The sequence below is a fragment of the Sceloporus occidentalis genome, unplaced genomic scaffold (genome assembly GCF_023333645.1).
Source record: "Sceloporus occidentalis isolate IW3139 unplaced genomic scaffold, rSceOcc1.0.p SCAF_2, whole genome shotgun sequence".
In the NCBI taxonomy this organism is placed as follows: Eukaryota; Metazoa; Chordata; class Lepidosauria; order Squamata; family Phrynosomatidae; genus Sceloporus; species Sceloporus occidentalis.
Genome location: NW_028316982.1, coordinates 6,142,030 through 6,167,872, shown reverse-complemented (window position 1 = coordinate 6,167,872; position 25,843 = coordinate 6,142,030). Strand labels below are relative to the sequence as shown.

The following is a 25,843-nucleotide window of genomic DNA, read 5'->3' as shown; positions in this document are numbered from 1 at the left end:
TACCTTCTGAACAAAGTGTTTTTCCCTTTCCAGTTTTGACTGAATGTTTAAACAGAAGCAGTAAAGAAGCAATAGGAACCAGAACAATGTCATGAAAGGGAACAATTCAATCCTTTCGCAGCAATCTCAATTCCCTGCACTGTTGGTGTGGTGGTGATGAGCCTTCAAGTCATTTCCAGCTTATGGTGACCTATGGTGCACCTAAAACCCAGCGTTGCATAGTGGTTTCAGCATTGGACTATTATTCTCCACTTGGACAAGGAAACCCCTTGGGTGATCTTGGGCAGGTCACATGCTCTCAGCCTCAGGGGAAGGTAATGGCAAACCTCCCTTGAATAAATCTTGCCAAGAACCCCCCATGATCAGTTTGCCTTAGGGTCATCACAAGTCAGAAACTACTTGAATGCACATACCATGACCATCATGGTGAATACTATCATAGGAGGGTTTGTTCATAGGGAGTTTTCCTCGGAGGCTTAGAGCGTGTGACTTGCCCAAGGTCACCCTTGCCCAAGGTCACCCAAGGATTCCATGGCCAAGCGGAGATCCAAACCCTGGTCTCCAGAGTTGTCGTCCAATGCTGAAACCACTACACCATGCTGGCTCGCACTCCATGGGAAAACTCCATTATGACAAATGTCTAATTTCTGCTGGAGAAACATAGCAGTTGGCTGTGGTGGGTGGAAAGATAAGGAAACTTTCCTGGGGGGAAAAAACCCTTCCTTCCCAGAATTCCACAGTATCAATCCCCATTGGCCCCCAATGGTTGCTACTTAAAAAAAAGAGAGAGAGGGAGGGAGTGAAAGGAAAATGCATACTCTCTACAGTGTTCAAAGATATAGCCATGTTAGTCTGTAGAATCAGTATGTAAAGAGATCTTGTAGCACCTTTGAGACTAACTGAAAGAAAGAAGTTGGCAGCATAAATAAATAAATAAAACGTTTATTTATACTCCGCTTTTTGTTAAAACAATCAAAGCGGCTTACAACAGTTAAAATAGTACATCCATATATACAGTACAAAGTATCCCCCCTTAAAAAAAGATTAAACAATAAGATTTAAAAGTATATAACTATTACAAACCAGTAACAGTGGCAGAGTCATCACATATATGTGGGGGAATCACCACATAGCCAAGTAATTTATTCTGGGAAAGACTTAAGTCTAATGTAAAGTCAAAGGCTTTCATGGCCAGCATCCATAGTTTTTTGTGGGTTTTTCGGGCTATGTGGCCATGTTCCAGAAAAGTTTCTTCCTGACGTTTTGCAAGCAGCATCTGTGGCTGGCATCTTCAGAGAATGCTTTGCCTGGAAAAAATTGGGTGTATATATACTGTGTGAGCCTGGGAATGCAGGAGTGATTTGCATGTGTCTTGTTCTGTGCTGATGGCTGGTCTCAGCCTGGGAGGCCAATGCCAAAGAGGATTAGTGTCTGCTAACTGGGGATCATTATCTGCTGGGAAAGCCCCTGACTCTGAATGGTTTCCCATTTGCATTTGCTGAGTCCTTGTTTTGCTATTCCTCAGGACTGGTAGCCAAATTTTGTTCACTTTCTTCTTTCCGGTTGAAATTGTCCAGGTGTTGGTGGATTTCAATGGCTTCCCTGTGCATCCTGACATGGTAGTGGTTGGCATGGTCCAGAACTTCATTGTTCTCAAACAGTATTTTATGCCCAGGATGGTTTTTGGCATGTTCTGCTGATGATGATTTTTCTGGCTGGCCCAGTCTGCAGTGTCTCTCGTGTTCCTTGATCCTTGTTTGTACACTGCATTTGGTGGTCCCTATGTAGACTTGTCCGCAGCGGCATGGTATGCAGTAAACTACTGCAGCTGTGAGCGGGTCTCTCTGGTCCTTGGCTGAGCGAAGCATTTGCTGGATTTTCTTTGTCAATTTGTAAACCATTTAAAGGTTGTGTTTCCTCGCCACTTTGCCTATTCTGTCTGTCACTCCTTTGATGTATGGTAAAAATACTTTTCCTTTGGGTGGTTGCTTGTCTTCACTTCTCTGGGTTTTCCTGGGCCTGGCAGCCCTTCTGATGTCTGAGCTGGAATAACCATTGGCCTGTAGAGCCCAGTCCAGATGCTTCAGTTCATCTTCCAAGAAGTGGGGTTTGCAGATGCATTTTGCTCGGTCTACCAGTGTTTTGATTGGGCTTCTTTTTTGTCCTGGGTGATGGTTGGAGTTCTTGTGCAGGTATCGGTCTGTATGTCTGGGTTTTCGGTATACTGTATTTTTGCCAAGAACTACTTCATGGGCGACTTTGGGATGCACAAATCCTACATAAAACCAGTGGAGAAAAAAATTGCTTTTCTTCCCAGCAGTAGGACAAAAATGATGGAAATTCTCATGCCTATGGCGCGTTACAGATGGCCCAGAAGGGGCAGTCTCGCGCCGCCGCCGGTTGCAGCGTCCGGGAACCGCAGCAGCCAAACGGCGCAGTTCCCGGATGCTGCAAAGAAGGAGCGTGATTTTCGCGCTCCTTCCTGCGGCTCGGAAGAGACACCGCAAGTGCCAAAGCGCACACTTGCGGCGTCACTTCCGCTGCATGACGTGCGGACTCAGAGCGTCTGCTACATCAAAATGGCGGCGCCCATCTGTATGCAGCACCGCCATTTTGACGTAGTCATTACGCGAGAGGGGCAAAGTGCGTCAGGAAGCGCCGCCCCTCGCGTGTAATGACGGCGCCTCATGGGCCTGTCTGTAACACGCCTACCTCTCTAGAGAAGATTTCTTTCTTTCCATCTTTCTTGTTTTTAAAAATAATTTCTACTTTCCATGGATAATGTCATGCGCTCCTTTATCATGGGGCAGAGAAGTTCTACAGGTAACTACAAAGCTTTGCAGGAGAAATGCCAGCCTCTGAACTTCATCATGCAAAAAAAATACTAACACAAATGTGCTTTACAGCTAAACTTAATCTCTTTAAGGATTAAGGCAGAATTGCAACTCAAGTGTCTCTGACACTCATCTTAAATGCCCTTTAATCTCAACAATCAGGCAACATTCTTGGTATCAGGATTAGTAACATAACCGCACTCTCTGTTTCTCCGGGCCTCAGGAACAAAAACAAGCAAATATCACACCTACCTAACCCACTTTTCTTGGGCATGAACTCACGCTGCCAAAAACATGATGTCTTGGGGAGAGGGAAAGAGTAGGTGGGTCTGTGGTTTTCACTTTGACTCCTTCTGTTCTCTTTCTTTGGCAGACTTTATTTCTATTTTACGAAACCCTAAACGCTCTCCAAGAGTATGGAGGAGCAAAGAGAGAGAGATAAAACACACATATACACATACAAAGAGAAACTCCTTTTCACATTTCACCCACAATCCCCTTATTATGAAATCCTTGCAACGCTCTCCTTGCTCATGCCCATGTTTGGGAAAGTCTTTGTGTTTCTGACTGTCTGCTCTTCTCTGACCCGATCTCTCTCTTTTTTTTAATGCCTGCCCTTTGCCATCCATAAGCAGTTCAAAGAGGACAGGAGTTTGAAACTAAGTCAATTCCCAGCAGCGGTTAACAAGCACAAGAAAGCATATGGCCCAGTTTTCCCTGGTGAGACAAGAATACCCTCCATCATATCATGGAAAGAGTACCCTCCACCATACCAAAAATACAATCCTTGCACATAGAAAACTAGCAGATCAAGGAGGACTTCTCCTTGACAGGCTAGCTTTCTCAGTGTGAGGATCTTTTTTCCTCCCATCCTGCCTCAAATAGCAGAGCCCAGACATTGAGTTGATCATTTTAGTGAGAAACATAGAAACAGACATGAAGGTCTAGACCCTGAAATTCTATTAGAGGTGGATAGGTTCAATCAAAGAAACACAGCCCTGGGTTTGCAAGATCTCAGCAGGGCTGTGTGACTTGGAAGTCTCTCATTCGTGGGCTCACCACGTTGACATGATGGCAGTTCGCAACAAGAAGTCTAAGTAATGAAGAATACAAAGACACACAGACACGAAACTTTTCCAAAGGAAGTGCTCTCACCCTGAGATTCTACTCCCTCACCCTGAGAAACAGAGATGAAGGTTTAGACCAGTGATTCCCAAACTTTGGCCCTCCAGATGTTTGGGGCTTCAATTCCCAGAAGCCCCAGTCACCATGGCCAAAAGCCAAGAAACCTGGGAGTTGAAGACCAAAACACCTGGAGGACCTAAGTTTGGGAATCACTAGAGATTCTATTAAAGATGAATAGATTTAATCAAGGAAGCACAGCCCTGCATTTGCAAGATCTCCACAAGGCTGTGGATGAGAGAGTAACTTGGAGGTCTTGCATTCATAAGGTCGCCATAAATCAGTATCAACCTGATGGCAAATAGTAACTTCTAATCTTCAACTCTCAAAATTCCATAGGATGCAACCATGGTGCTTAAAGTAGAATGATAGTGCTATAATTGTATAGTGTATAAGGGCCTCAGTTCTCTTTCATTATAATGCAAATCCCTCCCAAACAGGGTGAAAGTAACCACAGATAAGAGTTGCTTCTTGTAAGGAAAGCCTTAGTTTTCCTGTCCCTAGTGAAACAGAAATGCAAAATCCACAAAGAGTGATACTTTTATTGGCCAACCAGAATGCATAAAATATATTATGCAAGCTTTCAAAGCTCCATTGGCTTCATCAAAAGAAAAAAAGATGTTTAAATCATACTGGCCCTTGTGATCTCTTCCAACTCTATGATTCTATGATAAGAAAGTGACAGTGGTAGAGTCACAAGCCTACATTTTGTACAGATATTGTTTCCGTTGTACACCTCAAGTCTCCCTAATCCAAAATGTTTGGGACCAGGAATATTTTAGGTTTCAGAATTTTTCAGATTTTGTAGTATTTGCCTATACATAATGAGATGTCTTGGAGATGGGACCCAAGTCTAAACAGGACATTCATTTATGTTTCATATATACATAGTGTGAAAGTAATTTGATACAATATTTTTAATAATTCTGTGCATGAAACAAAGTTTCTATGCAGTGAACCATCAAAAACCCAAAGCATCACTGTTTCAACCACCCATGAAAAAGTTTTGTTTTTTGGAATATTTTGGGAGGTAGCAGACAGAAAGGAAGTCAGCTCATTTGAAATGTGGTGCTGGAAAAGAGTACGTAGGATCCCATGGACAGCCACGAAAACAAACAAATGGGTTCTTGAACAGATCAGACCAAGGCTCTCCTTGGAAGCAAAAATGATCAAGTTGAGACTATCATACTTTGGCCACATCATGAGAAGGCATGGGTCACTAGAAAATAACAATAATGCCAGGAAAGGTAGAGGAGAGAAGAGAGGAAGACCTCAAACCAGATGGATAGACTCAATCAAGAGGCTTATGGACAAGGGCTCGCAGGATATATTGTACTGAAGCATCTCTCTCTAATTTTGGGTACATCTCTGGCTATGATAGCTGGAGGAGAGAGGAGAGGTTTTTTTGGGCTGTGTGTGTGTGTGTGTGTGTTAAAGTAACTTCCTGACACTGTGCAATATCTGTAGGGAAGTGGGAAGGCTCCAAGGACAGCCTGAAAATATTGGGTATCTTTTTTTCTACCAGAGTAAAAGGCGATTAAGGAAGGATGTGCTGACAGTTTTCAAGTATTTAAAAGGGATTTTCAGCAAAGAGCCAAGGAACGGTCCTCTGGCCTATCAAGCCAGGATAAAGCAAGAAAAAAGCAGAGGATTTGTGATCGATGCTGCCTCCGTTATGCTGGGAAATCAACTATATCTCTCTGTCCTGGGTGAATTCCTTGTCTTTAGTTGCTTTGGAGGCCTGTGCGGACTGGGGCAGTTTGTAGGCTTATCTCTTACAAATGATGGACGAAGAGAACAAATAGGATAAATAGCCCATCTGGGAGAGCCTTTCATCATTCCTAATACATACAGGCTGAGTCCCCCTCATCTGAAATGTTCTGGACTAGAAGTGTTTTGGATTTCAGATATTATTATTAGTATTTTGAAATACCTGCATTTGAATGTACGGACATAATCTTGGAGATGGGACCCAAGTCTAATATACCCCTTATACACATAGCCTGAAAGTAATTTCATGTAACATTTTAAAATAATTTTGGGCATGAGACAAAGTTTGTGTACGCTGAACTATCAGAAAACCAAGGTGTCACTGTCTCAGCCATCCCTGGGGGGAAAAATAGATTTTAGAGTATTTCAGCATTTCGGAGACTCAACCAATTTTAAATTTGTAAAGAATGCTAATAGGCCCAAAATATCCTAAAAGGCCCCAGATCTTGTCTGTTCTTGGAAGCTAAGCAAGGTCAGCAATGGTTAGTACTTAGATGGGAGACCACCAACAAATACAATAATAAATAAAAATAATAAAATTTTATTACTATCCCGCTTTTCCATGGTGATCAAAGCAGCGTACAGTATGCAATTAAAATACAGACATGTCAATAAAACGATTTAAAATATCATATTAAAAAAACTAATTACACAGCCAGCTGAGTTGAAGGTCTGAGAACATAGCCAAGGTCTTAACAAATGCAGGGAGAGTGTATAATACCACATCTCATGGGGGGGAAAGCTTGGTGAAAAAAATAGGTCTTAAGGTTCTTTTTGAAGAGATTCAGGGAGGTGGTGGAACGGAGCTCATCGGGAAGGTTATTCCACATTTTTGGGGCCGAGATGGAAAAGGCCTTTTGCGAGGTCGCCGCATAATGCGCGGTTGGGACCTTCAGCAATTTCTTCCCGACAGATCTGAGTGTGCGGGGCGGATTATATGGGGAGAGGTGGTCCTCCAAGTACCCTGGGCCCAAGCCATTTAGGGCTTTGTAGGTAATTACCAACACCTTGTATTGCGCCCGAAAGCGAATAGGCAGCCAATGAAGATCTTTCAAAATTGGTGTCATATGGTCAGCCCTGGAGCATCCAGCAACCAGTCTCGCTGCCATGTTCTGCACTAATTGAAGCTTCCGAGTTTGGTACAAGGGTTGCCCCATGTAGAGCGCATTACAGAAATCCAATCGAGAGGTTACCAGAGCGTGTACTACAGTTTCAAGGTCCCTTCGGTCCAGGTAGGGTCGCAGCTGGCGTACCAACTGAAGCTGGTAACAAGCACTTCTGTCCGTCGCACCCACCTGAGATGTCAGTTGGAGAGACGAGTCCAGAAGCACTCCCAGACTGCAAACAGAGTCCTTCAGGGGAAGCGTGACCCCATTCAGGACAGGTGGCGAAATCACAGTACCCGGGCCTGGGGAACCTATCACTAGTACTTCCGTTTTCTCTGGATTCAAGCTGAGTCTGTTTTTCCTCATGCTCTGTTACAGAGGCAAAACCACCTCTCTGTGTTCTGAGAAAACTCTATGAAATTCATAGGGTCATCATAAGTGGAGAGGTGAATGTAAGACACATCCACACACCTTAGTAACTTCTTTTGGGAGGCATCGGCTTTTGCTGCATGGCCCATGGGGCTACTCCTGAATATGTTTCTATTTTCCAATGGGAAATATCAGCCAGAAAAATTCTATCAGGCAATGGAGAATCAAATGGGGCATGCACCCAAAGGCAGAGGAAAGAACATCCAAATGCAAAGCTTGCACCAGAGCAGCTTCCGGAGCCAAGCTGACAACGGAACAACCGGAAGGAAGATGTAAACAATCCAGGGCTATCAGAAGGGTGTGATTCCTTTTGGAGGAGGGTGTGTTGATACCCTTGGGAGTTGTCAGCTGGGATTTTCCCACGCTGCTCCTCTTAAGCAGCTCCGGAAGCAGCTGGGAGCAGAGAACAAGCCAAGTGAGTCCACAGCTGCATTTGCACTGCAGAAATAACTGCCATTGCTCCATCCTATGGAATCCTGGGATTCATAGTTTCTCATGGCACCAGAGTTTTCAGACAGAAAAGGCTAAATATCTCACAAAACTACAGATTCTAGAATTTCATAGCACTGACCCATGGCAATTAGAGCAATGTCAAAGTGCATTAATTTTGCCATGTTGATGTTGCCTCACTGGATTTAGGTTTCTACGAGGGACATTTCCAATTGGAAGGGATCTCTGAGGCCACTTAGTCCAACCTTCTGGGGATGCAAGGAATCTGTTGCTTCAGCTCTTCCAATAGATATTCAGCCTTCTCTGTCAAAGAGCTCTGGTGCCACGACAAACTACACATCTCAGGCTTCCTTAGCATTGAGCCATGGCAATTAAAGCAGTGTCAAACTGCATCATTTTTGCAGTGCAAATGTAGCCATCAACTCACTTGGCTTGTTCTCTGTTCCCAGTCACTTCCAGAGCTACCTAAGAGGCAGTTAAAACGGTACCAAATTGCATTATTTCTGCAGTGCAGATGCAGTCCAAGGTACATCCTGACCAACTGGACTTCTAGCAGGGACCTACCTAGAGTACAGGTAGACCTCAGTGAACAACATTAACCTGTTCCTGGACATGCCTTCTTCAAGAGAAAATTTGGTACCAAAATAACATGGAAAGAAGTCCATTCAACCCTTCCAGAGTCCCCAGAGGGGAAGTTAGCCCCTGCTCTCATCACTGGTTGCCAACCTATGCTTCACAAAGGCCTGGCTGCATCTGCACTACAGATTTAATGCAGTTTGACACCACTTAAACTGTCATGGCTCAATGCTATGGAATTCTGGAATTTGTAGTTTTGCGTGATATATAGCCTTCTCTATTGGAGAGCTCTAATGGCCCGGCAAACTACAAATCCCAGTATTCGATAGGACGGAGCCATGGCAATTAAAGCAGTGTCAGACTGCATCAATTCTGCACTGTGGCAGAAACCTGAATGAAGCTAGAACATGTGTTGCCACGTTAAACACCTTGCTTTGCCAACATTCTTCTAATCTCACAATTCCTATCTGTTTCTCTAGGGACTAATATTCACACTGAGGGAGAGGAGGTGGAGAGCAAACCAAGTGCACGACTGGAACTGGGAACCCTGAATTATTGTGGTTTGCGGTGATAAAGGATCACACATCACTTATGCTGCACTAGCGCACCAAAAGACTGTGAGACCCTGGATCTTAACAACAGAAATAACTGAGCCACATTTATTATATTAAGCAAATGAAGAAAATCAGATTATTTGCAGAGGACACATATGGAAACATGCATGCCAAGGGGCTGCTGAAGCAAAGCTTCCCCTTTGAAGCTAACAACAACAACAATACAATTCTTTGCACAATGCCAAAGAGGCGAAGATTCTGCGTGCTTATTTCAATTTGCAATTCATAGCAAACCATAGCAATGCATAGTTTCAGTAATCTTGTCATATGGAATTGAGCAATTCCACAGCTTCTTTTTGCACCTGCTTATCTGTGTGTGATATCTGTTCTTTTAGCCCACCTTTCTCTCAAGGTGAAACATACTGAAGCTTATAACAGAAGTTTTGTTGTAGTTGTTGTTGCGTGCCTTCAAGTCATTTCCTGACTTATGGTGACCCTAAGGCTTTTGAATTTGCTGTTAGCTGCTTTGAGTCCCTATGTTGGGAGGAAGGTAGGATATAAGAGGAGGAGGAGGAGGAGGAGGAGGAGGAGGAGGAGGATGCCTGGAGTTTTCTTGGCAAGATCTGTTAAGAGGAGCTTTGCCATGGGCTGAGAGTGTGTGTAACCATAATGTAAAATATAGATTTGCTCAGTTTTTTCTGTTAGAACAATTAAATAAGCAATCCAGTTGAAAATATCTGTTAAACACAATTTTAAAAGCCTTTACAACATACTTTTTAAAAACACTTTAGAGCAACATTTCCCAAATTTGTTTCTCCAGATGTTTTGTACTTCAACTCCCAGAAGCCCTAGCCAGTTTGGCCATTTCTGAGGGATGAAATCCAAAACATCTGGAAGACTACAGTTTGGGAAACAATGGTTTCGAGCAATGCAGGCATTGCAGCCCTTGGACTGAACGGTGACCTTGTGCAGATGGAGGTGCACGGAAAAGCGGAGGCTGGTGGAAGGAAAATTCATCTCCAGATGCATTTTGGAAGAAGCTTTCAAATGGTCTGTAGGAGGCTTGAAATGTTTTAATTTATTTCTGCAAGTCTCCCCTGACCTGGTTGCTTTATTTCACTTGGGCATGATGTTAGTTTTCAATGAAAAGTTTGCTGACATGCGTGGAACCACTCTTCCTTTTTTTGCACTAGAGAGGAACCTGTCCCTATCCTTTCCATTTTATATCCATTGCTGGCTTCATTCACACTGCGCAAATAATCCAGTATGACACAGGCTGACCAGAGGTCCTCCCTCTTCCCAGATATGTCCTCCATTTCAACCTTCTGTCCAGGAGGAATTCCAAAAGGTTCTCCATTTTAAGCAGGACTAAGAAGCATGAATTTACATTTATATGATTTTTTTTTGTTTGGTTTTCTATTGAAATGTCCTATGTTTTTCTTGAATGTCCTCCATTCTGCGAAGCCTTGTCCTCTTCTGCAGTTATGACATCTGGTCACCCTATGCCAAAATACAATGGGAGGCTTGGGGCTGTATGCAAGGTGACCAGAGGTCCTCCTTTTACAGGAAGCATCCTCCATTTCAACCTTCGGTCCAGAAGGAATTTCGAAATGTCCCCCATCTTGAGCATCACGAAGAAGCACGCATTTCTATTTAATATTAGTGTTTTAAGCTTTTATTTGGTCATGACTTCCATTTTTCTTGAATGTACTCAAGTTTGCGGTGCCTTATCCTCCTTTGTGATGAGGACATCTTGCTAACCCACATAACCACTTCAACTGGTCCGGCTCAGTGCTATGGAATCCTAGGTAGCACCAGAGCTCTCAGAGAAGGCTAAATGGCTCACAAAACTACAAATCCCAGAATTCCATAGCATTGAGCCATGACAGTTAGAGTGGTACCAAACTGCTTTATTTCTGCAGTGCGGATGCAGCCTCTATGATCAAATTTTCTGTTAAAGAAGTTATGTCCAGCAATGCACCTATTCTATTCAACAAGGTTTACCTTTACTCCGAGGCTGGAAAAATAAACATTCACCATCTATTGGTCAACGGTCATAAGATATTATAGCTTTATCTATGCATGTACATCTATTTTATAGGTGTCAACTTCACAAAAATCTATCTTTTGGAAATATGATCGCTTATAGATCAATGTATATGGCCTATAGCCCCTTGTTCACATGTATATATGTCCCCTTCTTATTTTTTTCTTTCTTTTTTCTCCCTCTCATTCTTTCCTTTGTCTTTTCTTGTAATCATTTGCAATCCAATTAATTTTCCTTTTAACATTTTTTGTTTCCATTTCATTTTGTATTGAACTGGCTGCTGGCCTTGCACTAAACCCATTCTGTCAATTAGTAGCAATAACTAAGGATTACAGCCAAAATCCTGTAACTAAAATCCTTAGGTCGCTGGCCCAAACCTAAGGGAAACATTCAACCATGCTCCAATTGCATGCAGAATAGATTACTTCCTCCCATTGTTTAATTATAAAATTGTTTAATTGTCTTTTTAAAAACTTGCTATCTGCATTTTAATGTTTGAATTGTTTTTAACTTGTTTCACATTTTTGTTAGAGGCCTTGAGTCCCTTTATCAAGAGAAAGGCGGAATAATAATAATAATAATAATGGTGATGCAGCTGATGCCCTATAAAGTAAGTTGGAGGGGGAGTTACGTTCATAGCAACAGTATCAAAAATTTTGTAGCAATCATGAATAAAGTTACCTAAATTTATTCATCCAAATCAGCAAATTAAGAAGCAGTTCAGGTGTTATGGCCCCTGGCTTAAATAATAATTGTTCTTTCAAAAGTGCTCTTTTAAAGCAAGTTGTTTTGGTTGAACTGAGGTTAATTGAAAGATTTGTTTCTGAATAGTATTTCTTGCACTATAAAATAAAGCAATAAAAAAGAAACAATGGACACTGGATAAGGACCCAACAATGAACAGCTGCCAATAGACGGTTAAAATTCAGTCATTTTTGTTCCAGTAAGAGGGTTGGAAAATAGTAACCTACAACTGTTCCATATTCACAAACACTACTTGGTCACAATTTTGACCACAATAAAGTGAACCTGAGAGCCAGCCAAGGTGGTGTAGTATTTTAAGTTTTGGACTATGATTCTGGAGGCCAGGGTTCGAATCCTAGCTTGGCCATGAAAAAAACCACCTTGAGCAAGTCACACTCTCTCAGTCAAAGTCAGAGGAGGGCAATGGGCAGAAGAAACATGCCAAGAAAAGTCTGATAGGCAACCTTAAGGTTTCCATGAGTCAGAAGTAACTTGAAGGCACACAATAACAACAACTCTTTCATATTCACAATTTTGCTACGTGGTCACAATGTTGACACTATTGCCAAAATCGCAACCCCTCTTGCAACCTATTTTACCAGGAAATGATTGGAGCAACATAGCTGAATGTTTTTTCCATCAAGTTTGGGCTAGACGTTACTTAGTTAAGTACTGAGTTAACCACAATCTAATACAGAATTCCAGACAATGTTTCCTGCATCTGCAGGAATGGACCTGAGTCTTCAGATCATAGAAACATAGAATTTTAAGGGCCCTCATATCAACCCCTGCCCTGCAGGAATGTGCAACTAAAGCACTCCTTAAAGATGCCCTCCCAGCCTCTGAACGAGCTGAACATGTGGAAGGGATCTAGGAGTCCAAGTGGACCACAAGTTGAACATGAGTCAACAGTGTGATGTGGCAGCTAAAAAGGCCAATGCGATTTTAGGCTGCATCAATAGAAGTATAATGTCTAGATCAAGGGAAGTAATAGTGCCACTCTATTCTGCTTTGGTCAGGCCCCACCTGGAATATTGTGTCCAGTTCTGGGCAACACAATTTAAAAAGGATGTTGAGAAACTGGAGCGTGTCCAAAGGAGGGCGACTAAAATGGTGAAGGGTCTGGAAACCATGCCCTATAAGGAATGCTTTAGGGAGCTGGGGATGTTTAGCCTGGAGAAGAGAAGGTTAAGAGGTGATATGATAGCGCTGTTTAAATATTTGAAGGGATGTCATGTTGAGGAGGGAGCAAGCTTATTTTCTGCTGCTCCCAGACATTAGGACCCGGAACAATGGATGCAAGGTCCAGGAAAAGAGATTCCACCTCAACATTATGAAGAACTTCCTGACAGTAAGGGCTGTTCAACAGTGGAACACACTCCTTCCTCGGAGTGTAGTGGAGTCCCCTTCTTTGGAGGTTTTTAAACAGAGGCTGGAAAGCCATCTGTCAATGGGGATGCTTTGATTGTGAGTTCCTGCATGGCAGAATGGGGTTGGACTAGATGGCCCTTGGAGTCTCTTCTAACTCTTCTATGATTCTATGTTTATGGACCACCAAACAAGGAGAATCTACAGGTTGAGCCTCCCTTGTCCAAAATGCTTGGGACCAGAACTCCTTTGGATTTTGGATTATAGAGTTTTAATATTTCAATATACATTATGGGATATCTTGGATATGGGACCTGAGTCTAAACATGAAATCCATTTATGTTTCATATACACCTTATGCACACAGCTTGAAAGTACTTTGATGCACAATATTTTTTTAATATTTTTGTGCAGCAAATAAAGTCTGTGTACATTTGAACCATGAAAAAGCAAAGATGTCATTGTCTCAGCCACTCATGTACTGGATCATGGAATATTTTGGATTTTGGCATTCTGGATGACTATCATCATCCTCATCGTCGTTGTCATCATCATATTTATTCTTATCCCACTTTTTTATGAAGTTGCAATTCAAAGCAGCTCACAATTTTTAATATATATATATAGACGGCCTTGAAAGGTGATAGAGGTTGAGTCTCCCTTATCACATTTGCATGCTTTTAACTGTGTGTGTGTACATATTTCAATATATATTATGAGATATCTGAGACTATCTCAGCCACTCATCTGGACAGTATTGGATCATGGAATATTTTGGATTTTGGAATTCTGGATGACTATCATCATCATCATCAGTATCAATATTTATATCCCACTTTTTTCCAAACTTGCAACTCAAAGCAGCTTACAATTTTTAATAGAGGATAGATAGATAGATAGATAGATAGATAGATAGATAGATAGCCTTGGAAGGTTGTAGAGGTTAAGTCTCCCTTATCACATTTATATGCTTTTAATTGTGTGTGTGTGTATATGTGCACACGTACTATATACACACATGCACACACAATTAAAAGTATACAAATGTGATAAGGGAGACTCAACCTCTATCACTTTCCAAGGCAATCCATTCCACTGTTGAGCAGTTCTCACCCTAACAAATTTCTCCCTAAGGGTTCAAGGGAACGTCTTTTCTTGTCATCCGAATCCAACACTTTTGATTTACCACTCCTGTATTGTGTACCAGAGTGTAGCTTCCTGGTTTCCACTGAAATATGTTGACAGCCTGAGATCGGAATATAATTCATTAGCAAATAAATCAAGCTCACTAAGGCTTTCAGATGTCAAGGGACATTTTCTGTCCCTTTCCTTAAGCCCCGATTCCCCTAAAGCCAGTTCCATCTTCAAAATGCAGTAACGTGAAGCAATAACTGGGCTTGCCTGGCATACATCAACACCACCTCCCACTCCTTGGCAAAGCCTCTCTGGGGCAGAGGGGATGAAAGGTGCCTGCCCTGTGAGTAAGAGCAAGGAGGGGCAGACCTTTCCCTGGCCAAGAAAAATAAATCTGGGAGACCAGACCCTGGGAACGGTGCACCACTCCTTCATGGAAAGTAGACCTGCACAACTTGGCAGAAGGTGGGAGCCAAAATTAAAATAAGTAAAACTTCTTCAGGCTGAATATAGATTTTATTTATATTAATAATATTATTAATTGATATTATTATTAGTAATTCTGTTCTCCTCCTCCTCTCCTCGGGAGAAAACTTTCAGGGCAAGTGTTTGGCCCCTTCCTCCTCCACCACCCAGCCTTCTCCTTGGAGGGAAGCCCAGCGGCCGCAAAGCCTTCAGAGGTCAGCATTTGCCCCTTGTTCCTTCTCCGCCACCTGGCCTTCTCTTTGAGAGAAAGCCCAGTGGTGGAGGAGCCTTGCTGGGTGAGTGTTCAGCCTTCCTCCTCTTCTGGCTAGTCCTCACCTCAGAATGCTGAGCAGTGGAGGAGCCTTGAAGTTGTTTCACATTCACACGGGCTGCCCAAAATCTTTTGGTGGGCCGCATGCAGCCCCCGGACCATATGTTGGGCAGACCTGATGTAAAGAGCTCTGAGAAAGAAAAAAACACCAACAATGATTCTTCCCTCCTCTGGGGACTTTCTGCTCATGGTCCAAACATACCCTCCTTCTTGCAGGGAAATATGAACTCAGCATCATGCTGAAATGGCGGGGGGGGGGGGGGGGCTTTCCCTACCTATCATTTCAGGACACACTCCTAGTATCAACAGACAACTCACTTGTTCTGCCCAGTCTCCTTCGATGATCAGGATAAGCATCTGAAGGCAAGAAGACATGCCAAAACAGAGCCTGGAAAAGCTACCTTTTTGCACAGCAAAGATTCCAGCTCCCTTCAGCCCCCACAGCTAGAGGGGATTTGGGGATCTGCAGTCCCATAGAGCAAACTTTTTGGAGCCTTTAGCCTAGCTCTCTTCAAAGCAAAAGCACTGTGGGTCTTTGGTATCCGCTGGGATTGGGTTCCAGGACCCCCCTCGATCCCAAAATCCGTGGATGCTCAAGTCCCATAACACACAATGGGGTATTATTATTATTATTATTATTATTATTATTATTATTATTAGCCAGCGTGGTTTTGGTGTTGGGACTATGACTCTGGAGACCAGGGGTCGAATCCCAACTCAACCATGGAAACTCACTGGGTGACCCTGGCAAGTCACACACTTTCAGCCTCAGAAGATATCAATGCAAACACCTTCTGAAGAAAACCTCATAGGTTTTTCTTGAAGGCCCAACAACCACCACCTATTATTATTATTATTGACCCTTGATATCTGTGGGCCCTTGATATCCACTGGATTTTGGTTTCCAGGACCTCATCGTGGATACCAAAATCTGTGGATGCTCAAGTCCCATAATGGCAAAATCAACATTTGCTTTTTGGGAATCTATATCTATATCTATGCATATCTATATATTAGAATATTTTTATTGTTTTGATGTGTTATTAGTTATTAGTAATTAAACAGTTAAAGTGCTTTTATCTTTTAAATTATATTTTATTCTTTTAATGACTGATGTGTTTTAATATTAAACTAGTTTAATTCTCTATTAATGCCTACTTTTTGTATGTTTTTAAGTGTGGTTTGGTGTTTTTTTTGTTTTGGTTTGGTTTTTTTGGTAAGCTGCTTTGTGTCCCATTTTGGGGGGAAAGGTAGGATAACAATAACAACAACAACAACATGATTTAAAGGCAAAAACACTGAATATTGTTGATTGCCCTGCATTATTAGTAGCATAATACAAGATATAAAGAAAACTCAACAATTGCTCTTCATATATAGGCATTTAGGGGGTTTCGGCTAAAGGCTCAAAGAGTTGCTCTTAGAAACTGCAACTCCCCAAATCCCCTTCAGTTGTGGGATCTGGTGCCTTTACAGCAGGGGTAGGCAACCTGCGGCCCGTGGGCTGGATGCGGCCCAGCGAGGCCTTGGACTGGCCCCAGTCCGATCCTGCCGCCGATTGCCGCCAGGGCCTTTGGCGTCTCGCGTAAGTGGCATGGTGGGGCAATTGTCTATAGAAGCCTCAGAAACATGCATTTATCTTAACATTTTTTAAAAAATCAGCAAATTTTTTCGCGTGTCCTCCATTTTTTATTTAAAAAGTGCCCTCCATTTGAAAATGTTGTCCTACATTTGTCCCAGTTTATTTATTTATTTAATTTTTAAAAAATTTATTTAATTATTTATTTTTTGGCTTTGGCCCCCCAGTTGTCTGAGGGGCAGCAACCCGGCCCCCGGCTCAAAAAGGTTGCCTACCCCTGCTTTACAGTATTTATGCACATTTAGCATTAAACACACAAAAGCAGATGTACTCTCCTCCTTTTACACACAGACACACACACAGAGTGAGAGAGAGAGAGAGCATGAGTTTTCCAATATAGACAGACCTCAACCACAGAAATGAGTCAGGACATCACGCCCAGAAGGCCAGTTTGGAAATCTACATTTCAAACACAGATGTGACCCATTCACCCCTGCAGCTTTTTAAAAAATCACCATTGCACATCTTTGTCATAAATTTGCACATAGCCTCTCAATACAACACCTCTAAAATGCAACTTCTACAAAGGGATGAGTTCTCATTTCCAAAGCGGGACAGACTTTGGAAACTTGGTCAGCCAAGACTTCCTGCAGAGAATCGCCAAGATATATTAAGCATAAAGTCTTCAAGCTTCAATCACGGACCGACAGGATTAGATGGGATCCGTGGGGTCACCTAGTCCAACCCCCTGCCAGAATAGGAATCCACAGATAAAGCATCTCTGATCATACTTGCCAAGAAAGATCCTTGCCAAGAAAACCTTGTGACAAGTAGATCGTAGCATCACCATAAGCTGTACATGACTTGAAGGCACACAACAACAACAACAACAACAGCACACAAAGGATAGTAGATTGTAGACTGATTTCTGTTCAAATCAAAGTTTCAAAAACATTTTGTTTTGTTTTGAGCTTTGCTACATAACAAGCTAATAGCCAGCATGATGTAGTGGTTTAAGCACTGGACTATGATGCTGGACACCCAGCTTCGATTCCCAACTCAGCCAAAGAAACCCACTGGATGACCCTGGGTGCATCACCCAATCTCAGCCCCAGAAAAAAACACAATAGGTTTGCCTTATGGTTGTCCTAAGTCAGAAATGACTTGAAGACACACAGCAACAACCACAACAACAACATATGACAAGTTATTCGACAAGTCGGGACAGATATTCTTACCCTGAGACATGGGAATGATTTTTTCTTGGCAAGATTTGTTCAGAAGGGGTTTGCCACTGCCATCCTCTGAGGCTGAGAAAGTGTGACTTGCACAAGGTCACCCAGTGGGTTTTATGGGCAAGCTGGGAATTGAACCCTGGTCTCTAGACTTGTAGTCCAACACTCAAACCACAACGCCACACTAGCTCTCTACAATTGCACAAAATGACAAAGTGAGGATGTTACTATTTTAGGTTACATTAGTTTTTTCACTTGTTTGGTAGAAAGAGGTATTGTTCACTGAAGGTAATATTAGAAAAGCTTATTAATAGTTAATATTAGAAAACTCAGAGGGGAATTTAGAATAATTAGTTAAGATACAACTTGAGGGAAGTGGGAAGTCATTTTATCTATGGGATGAGGGAGTGTATTGTTGTTTAAGGGTCTGTATGTTAGTACGTTTGTCTTTTCTATTGTTTATATTTATGTTTTAGAATTTCAATAAATATTATTATTATTATTATTATTATTATTATTATTATTTTAAAAGGAAGAAGAAAGCACACAACCAGGGTGCTGCTTACTACCAGGAGTGGCCAAACTGGGCAACTCACGTGCTTTTGGGGGACCTCAATTATTTTATTATATTTCATTTTTTTACTTGTTTAAATTTTAAAAAATGTCTCTACACACCTCCTAGGACAATTTTGCCATTTTCCTCCTCCATAGTGTCTTAATCCTAGTAGAGGCCATTTTATAAACAGGGACTAAACTGGAAGCTCATGGCTGGTTACTGAGTCACCTTAGGTGAGTCACACTCTCTCAGCCAAAGAGGAAGGCAAGAGCAAACCTCCTCTGAATCAATCATGCTAAGAATAACCCTGGATAAGGTGACAGTTGCCTCGACCCTCGTGACACAGTTGTTTGACCGTTGGATTCGATTCCCCGCTTGGTCGTGAAACCCACTGGGTGCGTGTAGGCAAGTCACACTCTCTCCACCTCAGAGCAAACCACCCTAAGGCAAACCTCCTCTGAACAAATCTTGCCAACATAAACCCATGATAGGGTTTTCCATAGGTTTGCCATATGTTTGCCATAAGCTGGAAATGATCTGAAGGCACATAACAACAACAAGAACAACAACAGGGTCACTGAAGTCAGAGTGAACTTGAAAGCAGCACATCACAAGTTTGAAGCGTCCAAAAACTCTCTTTCAAAAAAGTCAAAATCTAAGTCTGTTTCATTTCTGGCTTGCACCGCTGGATCAGTAGCAATTTCTCTGCAGGAATCAGCAGCTCTAATCTACTCCACACCAACAATTCATTTATATCTCTGCCTAACCAGAGATCCAGCATGGTGTAGTAGTTTGAGCATTGGACCAAGCTTCAAATCCTTGCTCAGCCATGGAAACCCCCTCGGTGGCCTTGGGCAAGTCGCACTTTCTCAGCCCCAGACCAAGGCAACGGCAAACCTCTTCTGAACATATCTTGCCACTGAAACCCTGCGATAGGTTTGCCTTAGGGTCACCATAAGTCAGAACCAACTTGAAGCAACAATATTAACAAAACTCACACAGGCCAATCCAATGGTTTACACACTAATGTAAATCTCAACAAAAGCAATACACCTATTCCAGCTCCATTATCAAATATACCATAAAACTGTACCTCCCCAGACCAAGGCTTCTCCTGTTTTCATCAAGACAGATAAATGCCATCATTTCAGTCCTCCATAAACATTTAAATGTATCTTACTTCCCTCTTATTTTCCCAACAGCACTGGACCAGTTTTCCAATTGCACATTTTTTCCCAACTTCACCAAATATACATATATAAATACAAACACACACACTGGCCTGGTATGTATGTACCTAACATGGTACATACAAGTTGAATTTCCCTTATCTGAAACATATTTGGGATATTATATTTCTTTTGGATTTTGGGAAAAAATTGCATGTACATAATGCACATTTTCATATGCAATATGAAAATATTATATTAATATATAATATTAATTAATTATCTTGGCAATAGGACCCAAGTCTAAACATGAAATTGATGTATGCTTCGCGCTCACCTTATACACATAGCCTGAAGGTAATTTTATACACAACATCATTATGCACATGAAATCAGGTTTGTGCACACTTAACCACCAGAAAGCAAAGGGGTCACTCTTTCAGCCATCCATTTTTTAGACTCTGGAATTCCAGATAAGGGAGACTCAACCTGTATCCTCTTCCTAATGTTGTGTCTCCTTTTAAAAATAAAAATTAAAAACAGGTCCTGCAGGTTTTCTAATGGTAAAAACCTACCAAACGGGTTGACCAGGAATGACAGCAGTACAAACAGAAGCTGCATATATGTATGCCATAGGAGATAACATCTCTTACTTATACCAACGTCTTAAAAACCGTTGTCTTTTACCAGTCATGTCAAGATGGGGGAAAATGCTAGGGACCAGAAATCTCCAGTTGGGGCCCATTTTGGAAAAAGGGCCACCAAACCACTCTTTTCATTTTGGGTCAGTAGGGGCCTTGGATGCACATTTTGCACTCTGTGTTCAGCAACGTTGAGGAAAGGGTGGCCCTTAGTTGGGTTTTGTTTGTTTTTTGGTTCCCACAACCCAATTTGGGGTTTTTTTAAAGTTAAAAATTATTTTTGCTTTAAAACTGTTTTTAAGTTTTTTAAAAATGAAATGTTATGGAATTCAGAATTAAGTCTGTAGAATCAGTAGGTAGAGTGATCTTGTTGCACTTTTGGAGTTTATAACATGAAGGAGATTGGGAGTGTATCCCGTGACTATCCCAGGAAAATTGCGTAATTACGTGCAACAATTTCACATGACATCACACAAAACCTGCCATTAAAGTGGTCACAAAGAAGAATTAATGCACATGTAAAGTCGAAGGCTTTCACGGCAGGCATTCAGAGTTTTTTGTGGGTTTTTCGCGCTATGTGGCCATGTTCTAGCAAAGTTTCTTTCTGACGTTTCTCCAGCATCTGTGGCTGGCATCTTCTGAGAAATGAAGATGCCAGCCACAGATGCTGGTGAAATGTCAGAAAGAAACTCTGCTACAACATGGCCACATAGCCTGAAAAACCCACAAAAAACTATTAATTCACATCTTTTGACTTTTGGGATTTCTGTGACAATTCATTTCCAATATCATTTTATTTGCATAATTGCGTGTGATAATCATGCACACAATTGCTCGTCATTTCCACTCCATTTGCAGGATGCTTTAAATGCGCTTTAATCTCTCTTTAATGCCAAAATCAGCCCCAGTGTGATAAACTCCTTTGAGACTCATGGAATTGAGCTTTCATAGATTTCAGTCTGGTCTGATATTTTCAGGGCACAAAAAGAAGCCACAAAAAGCAGCTCCTTTTTGCTGCCTGGAAAGGGTGCAGTAGTCATGGCACTGCAGCTTTAAGGCACTCCTTTGGTGCTGTGTCATGTGGACGCCGTGCGCCGTGTGTAGCATCATGCCACCCTGAAGGCAGAGTTGGGGCACGCTTCATGTGGACGCCACGCCCTGAGACTGCCCCCAGGCCAGCCTTTATGGCCAGTATGCACAGCCCCTTAGTCTCAAAGGTGCTACAAGATCTCTCTACATACTGGTTTAATATGTGCATATCTTATTTGTCCTTTCAAATTGATGTGTATTTTAACTGAGGTGTTTTGACTGACATTGCTTGTTAATTATTGTTCTTCTTCGCCTTGATCCATGGAGACAAGAAATAAATATTATCATTATTGTTGCTGTTATTACAGATTTTGTCTTCAAAAAACTCCTAGGAATGGGGGAGGGAGGGATAGCATGACATTTTGGACCCCAGGCTGTGGGATTTGTTCCTTCCGCACATGAGAACAAGAGGAAGAAGCTGCAAAATTTCCTCTCCATCCCTGCTTTGCCTTTATTCCCACTGCAGAACTTGCTTCCCAGGTGCATGCAAGAGACCATTATTTTCCCAACTGGAAGTGACCCAGACATCACTTTCTGATCCTGTTGGCACAGCATTCATAAGTCCCCGAACCATAAACCAAGGGTGGACTGTTCCAGGATGCTTAATTGTTTTTAAATATATATACTTAGCCAAGTTGTAATAGAATGTAAAAAATATGTACAGTGCACCTGCGCCATACATCGGCTCACCATACGCAGATTTGAGGTAAGATGGACAGCAAGCCCTAATATGGCAAATGTGGTGCCGCAGGAGCACACCCCATTCACATGAATGGGGCTTCATCATATGCGGGGGGATCTGGAACAATTGGCCTTATGCAGGGGGGGGGGGGTCTGGAACAGATCCCTGTGTAAGGCAAGGGTGCACTGTATATGGAATTATGTATTGTATAAAATTTAGTTTCAATTAAAAAAATTATATAAAATTTTAAAAAGATAAAAAAATATTTTATGCAAAGGGGGAAAAAGCACTCCTGCTTCCATTTTTTGTTTTGCTTCAAAATGCCCAGTAAAGAACTCTAGAGCATGGGAGGGCATTCGCACAATGCTCTGGAATCCTGGGATTTGTAGTCTGCTGCAGCCCCAGTGATCTCTGATAGAGAAGGCTAACTATCTCACCAAACTACAAATCCCAGAATTTCATAGTATGGAGCCATACCATGGCAGTTAATACGTTGTCAAACAGTATTATTTCAGCAGGGCTGATGGAGCTAAAAAAGACAGCTAACACCTTTCCTTGTGGTTTTGTGAAACTCGGGTCCAAAACACACAGCAGAAATAATTCAGTTTCAGAGAGCTTTCACTGTCCTGGCTCAATACTAGGGAATTCTGGGAACTGTAGTTCTGAGAGATCTGGCTTTCTCTTTCAGAGAGTTCTGGTGCCACAATAAACTACAATTCCCAGGATTTGCCAGCATTGAGTGGTCTCAAACTGGATTATTTCTGCAGTGTGTTTTGGGCCTAGTTTGACAGCACACAAAAAAACATGATGGACTCCTTGCAGGGAGAGAACAATGCAAGTCCGAAACGTGAAATGCTCCCAAATCAAAAGCTTTTTGAGTGCTGATATTTCTCCACAGGTTCATTGCACACAATGTACACCAAGTTTGTTTCATGCACAAAATTATTTTAAAATATTGTGTATAAAATTACCTTCAGGTTATGTTTCTAAGGTGTATATAGAGCGTAAATGAATGTTGCGTTTAGAACTCAGTCCCATCTCCAAGGGTCCATTTGCACTGTAAAAATAACACAGTTTGACACCACTTTAAATGCTGTAGTGCCTTCCTATAGAATGTCCCTGAGATCTGTAGTTTTACAAGGTCTTCAGCTTGATCCTATGGAATGCTGGGAATCATAGTTACCAGGGTGATGGTGCCTTCAGAAAACTAGAAATCCCAGGAATCTCTAGGACAGAGCCATGGACGTTAAAGTGGTATTGAACTGCATTATTTCTAGATGCACCTAGACTCTACATTTACAGGTCTCTTTGGGTGCATCTACACTGAAAAAATAATGTTGTTTGACACCCCTCTGAGTGCTGTAGCTGCATGCCATGGAATCCTGGGATATGTAGCTTTGCAAGGTCTTTAGCCTTATCTGCCAAAGAGTGCTAGGGCACTCACAAAACTACAAACCCCAAGATTCCATAGAATGGGGGCCATGGCAGTTAAAGTGGCATCAAACCGGATTATTCCTCCAGTGTGAACACACCTCAAGGTATGTTATTGTGTAGATACAAATATTGCAAAACCCCAAAAAATAAAGATAAAAAAGTCCCAAATGTGAAACACTTTTGCTCCCAAACATTTTGGATCTGGGATATTCAACCTATATGTAAATAAAATACGTAAATAAATGCATGGAATAGGAAAGTCAGGGCTGTTTGCTACAGGGAACTGTGCTACCTTTCAGATGTTCTTGGAGTGCAACTCCCATTATTCTGTACACTCAGCTGATGGGATCTGCAGTCCAACTCTCTATGGAAGGCTGCAGGCCAGGGTTAGGCCAAGGAGGGAGACGTTTGTCAGCTGAAACTGAACACAGACACAATGTTTCTTTTGGTTGAAACACTAGCAGCTCCTGCTTTGGGCTTCAATGCAAACTTTAAAAGGGGGAAACTGCTATTGGAGCTATTGGCTGGCCTTCTGAAGGGCTCCTGGAAATCCACTGTGAAACCTGGACTGGGTTTCCTGCCCTGCTGGAACGGAAGCAAGCCCTTTGGGGCTCAGGGACGCTCCTCCTTGCCCTCTCTTCCTTTCTTTTGCATTGCAACTCCCAGTATCGAAGGGACTTATGGTCCCAGTCAGGGGATGATGGGACATGTGATCTCACCAGGGTATGATGGGACTTGTGGTTTCAGCCAGGGTGATGATGGGACTTCTGGCTCCAGACAGGGGATGATGGGACTTGTGGTTCCAGGCAGGGGGTGATGGGATTTGTTGCTCCAGCCAGGGGGCGATGGGAAATGTGGTCCCAGCCAGGGGATGATGGGACTTGCAGTCCCATCCACAAAAGAACTTCACCCCCAGCTGTTCTGGATGCTTCAAACTCCTTCTGATTGGCTGTGCATAACAGAGAGAGAGACACAGAACTGGTTCTCACGGAATCATGCCGCCCCCTCTTCTTGGAGCGCAACTCCCATGATCCCCTGCCCTCTCCGGATCTTGCTGTTCCTCACAGTCTTTCTTTCTCTCCTTTCTTTTGCACCAAGCCCTGGACTGACCTGCAGTTCCTCTCCCTTGCTTCCTTGTGCATTGCAACTCCCAGTATCCCCCGTCAGCTGGAATGGGTTGCTGGTTTGTTTCTTAAGCCCCTGGAAGGCTTGTTCCTGAGGCTTCCTGGTCTCGCCAGTCCCTCCAGGACACGTGTCCGTCCATCCACACCCTCCCAAGCACCTCCAGCACTTGCCTCCTTTGCTCCGCCTCCAAGACCTTTCGGAGCCCCCCCCCCAGCCCCGCCAAGCCCACCCTCCCCGGCCGCCCGAGAGGCAAGACAGGCCACTGCTGGGCCTTGCCAGGCCCGCCCGCCTTCGCCCCAGACCCCCCCCCCCCCCGCTCACAGCCCCCCGAAGCCTGGGCTGCAGCAAGGAGCGGGCTCAGGCGGCGGAGGGAGCGGGGACGGCCCCTGGCTGCCCTACCTGCGCCGAAGAGGAGGAGGAGGAGAAGCCCCCGGAGGAGGAGGAGAGGCCCAGGAGGAGGAGCCCCCGCCCGGAAAGCCACGCCCCACGGCAAGCCACGCCCCGCCCCCAAGGCCCCGCCCTCCTGCCCTCCCTCCTGCCTTCTTGCCTGCTTTCTTCCCTTTGCTCTCGCATTCCTCCCTTCCTTCTTCCACGTCCCCACCTTTCCCTCCTTTCCTTCTACATTCCCTCCTTCCTTCCTTCATTTCCCCCCTTCTCTCCTTTCCTTCCTTCTTCCACGTCCTCTCCTTCCCCCTCCTTCCTCCCTCCTTTCCTTCCTTCCCTTCTTCCTTCTCTTCCTTTCCTTCCTCCCTTTCTTCCCTCTTTCCTCCCTCCCTCATCCTACCTTCCTTCTTTCCTTCCTCCACTTTCCCCTCTTTTCTTCCTTCTTCTGTTTTCCCTCCCTCCTTCCTCTCTTCTTCCCTTCCTTCCCTTCTGTCTTCTATTTCCTTCTTTCCTCTCGCCTTCTTTCCTCCTTCCTTTCCTTTTTCCATGTCCCCTCCCTTCCTTCCTTCCTTCCTTCCTTCCTTCCTTCCTTCCTTCTTCCTCGTTCCTTTCTCTAGGGTCTCACATGCTTAACTTCTTTCTCTCCCTCTTCCACATTCCCTGCTTCCTTTCCTTCATTCTTACCTCTTTTCCTTCTGCCACATTCCCTCCTTTCTTTCTTTCTTTCTTTCTTTCTTTATTTCCTTCCTTACTTACTTCTCTTTTTTCTTTCCACCTTCATCCTTACCTTAATTCTGGGTGAACTCTCTCCCATTGGAGAGTTTTTTAAGGGGGGGGAGGCTGGCCTGGGGTTAGACTAGCTGACCATTTGGGGCCCTTCCAACCCTGTTTTTGCTCCTTTGTTTTTCTCTGTTGGACATCTTAACCGTATCCTACTTTCTCTAGTAGATCCAGTGTGA

The 25,843-nt window shown here is 43.1% G+C and overlaps 1 protein-coding gene across 1 annotated transcript in view; it reads right to left on the bottom strand.

The window, feature by feature from the left end:
• Nucleotides 1-24,638, bottom strand: part of LPP (LIM domain containing preferred translocation partner in lipoma) — a 319,004-nt gene extending 294,366 nt beyond the window's left edge. The window contains exon 1 of the mRNA XM_089508677.1: nt 24,486-24,638. The gene's annotated coding sequence lies outside the window, so the exon portion shown is untranslated. The remainder of the gene's footprint in view (nt 1-24,485) is intronic.
• Between the last annotated feature and the right edge of the window lie 1,205 nt (nt 24,639-25,843).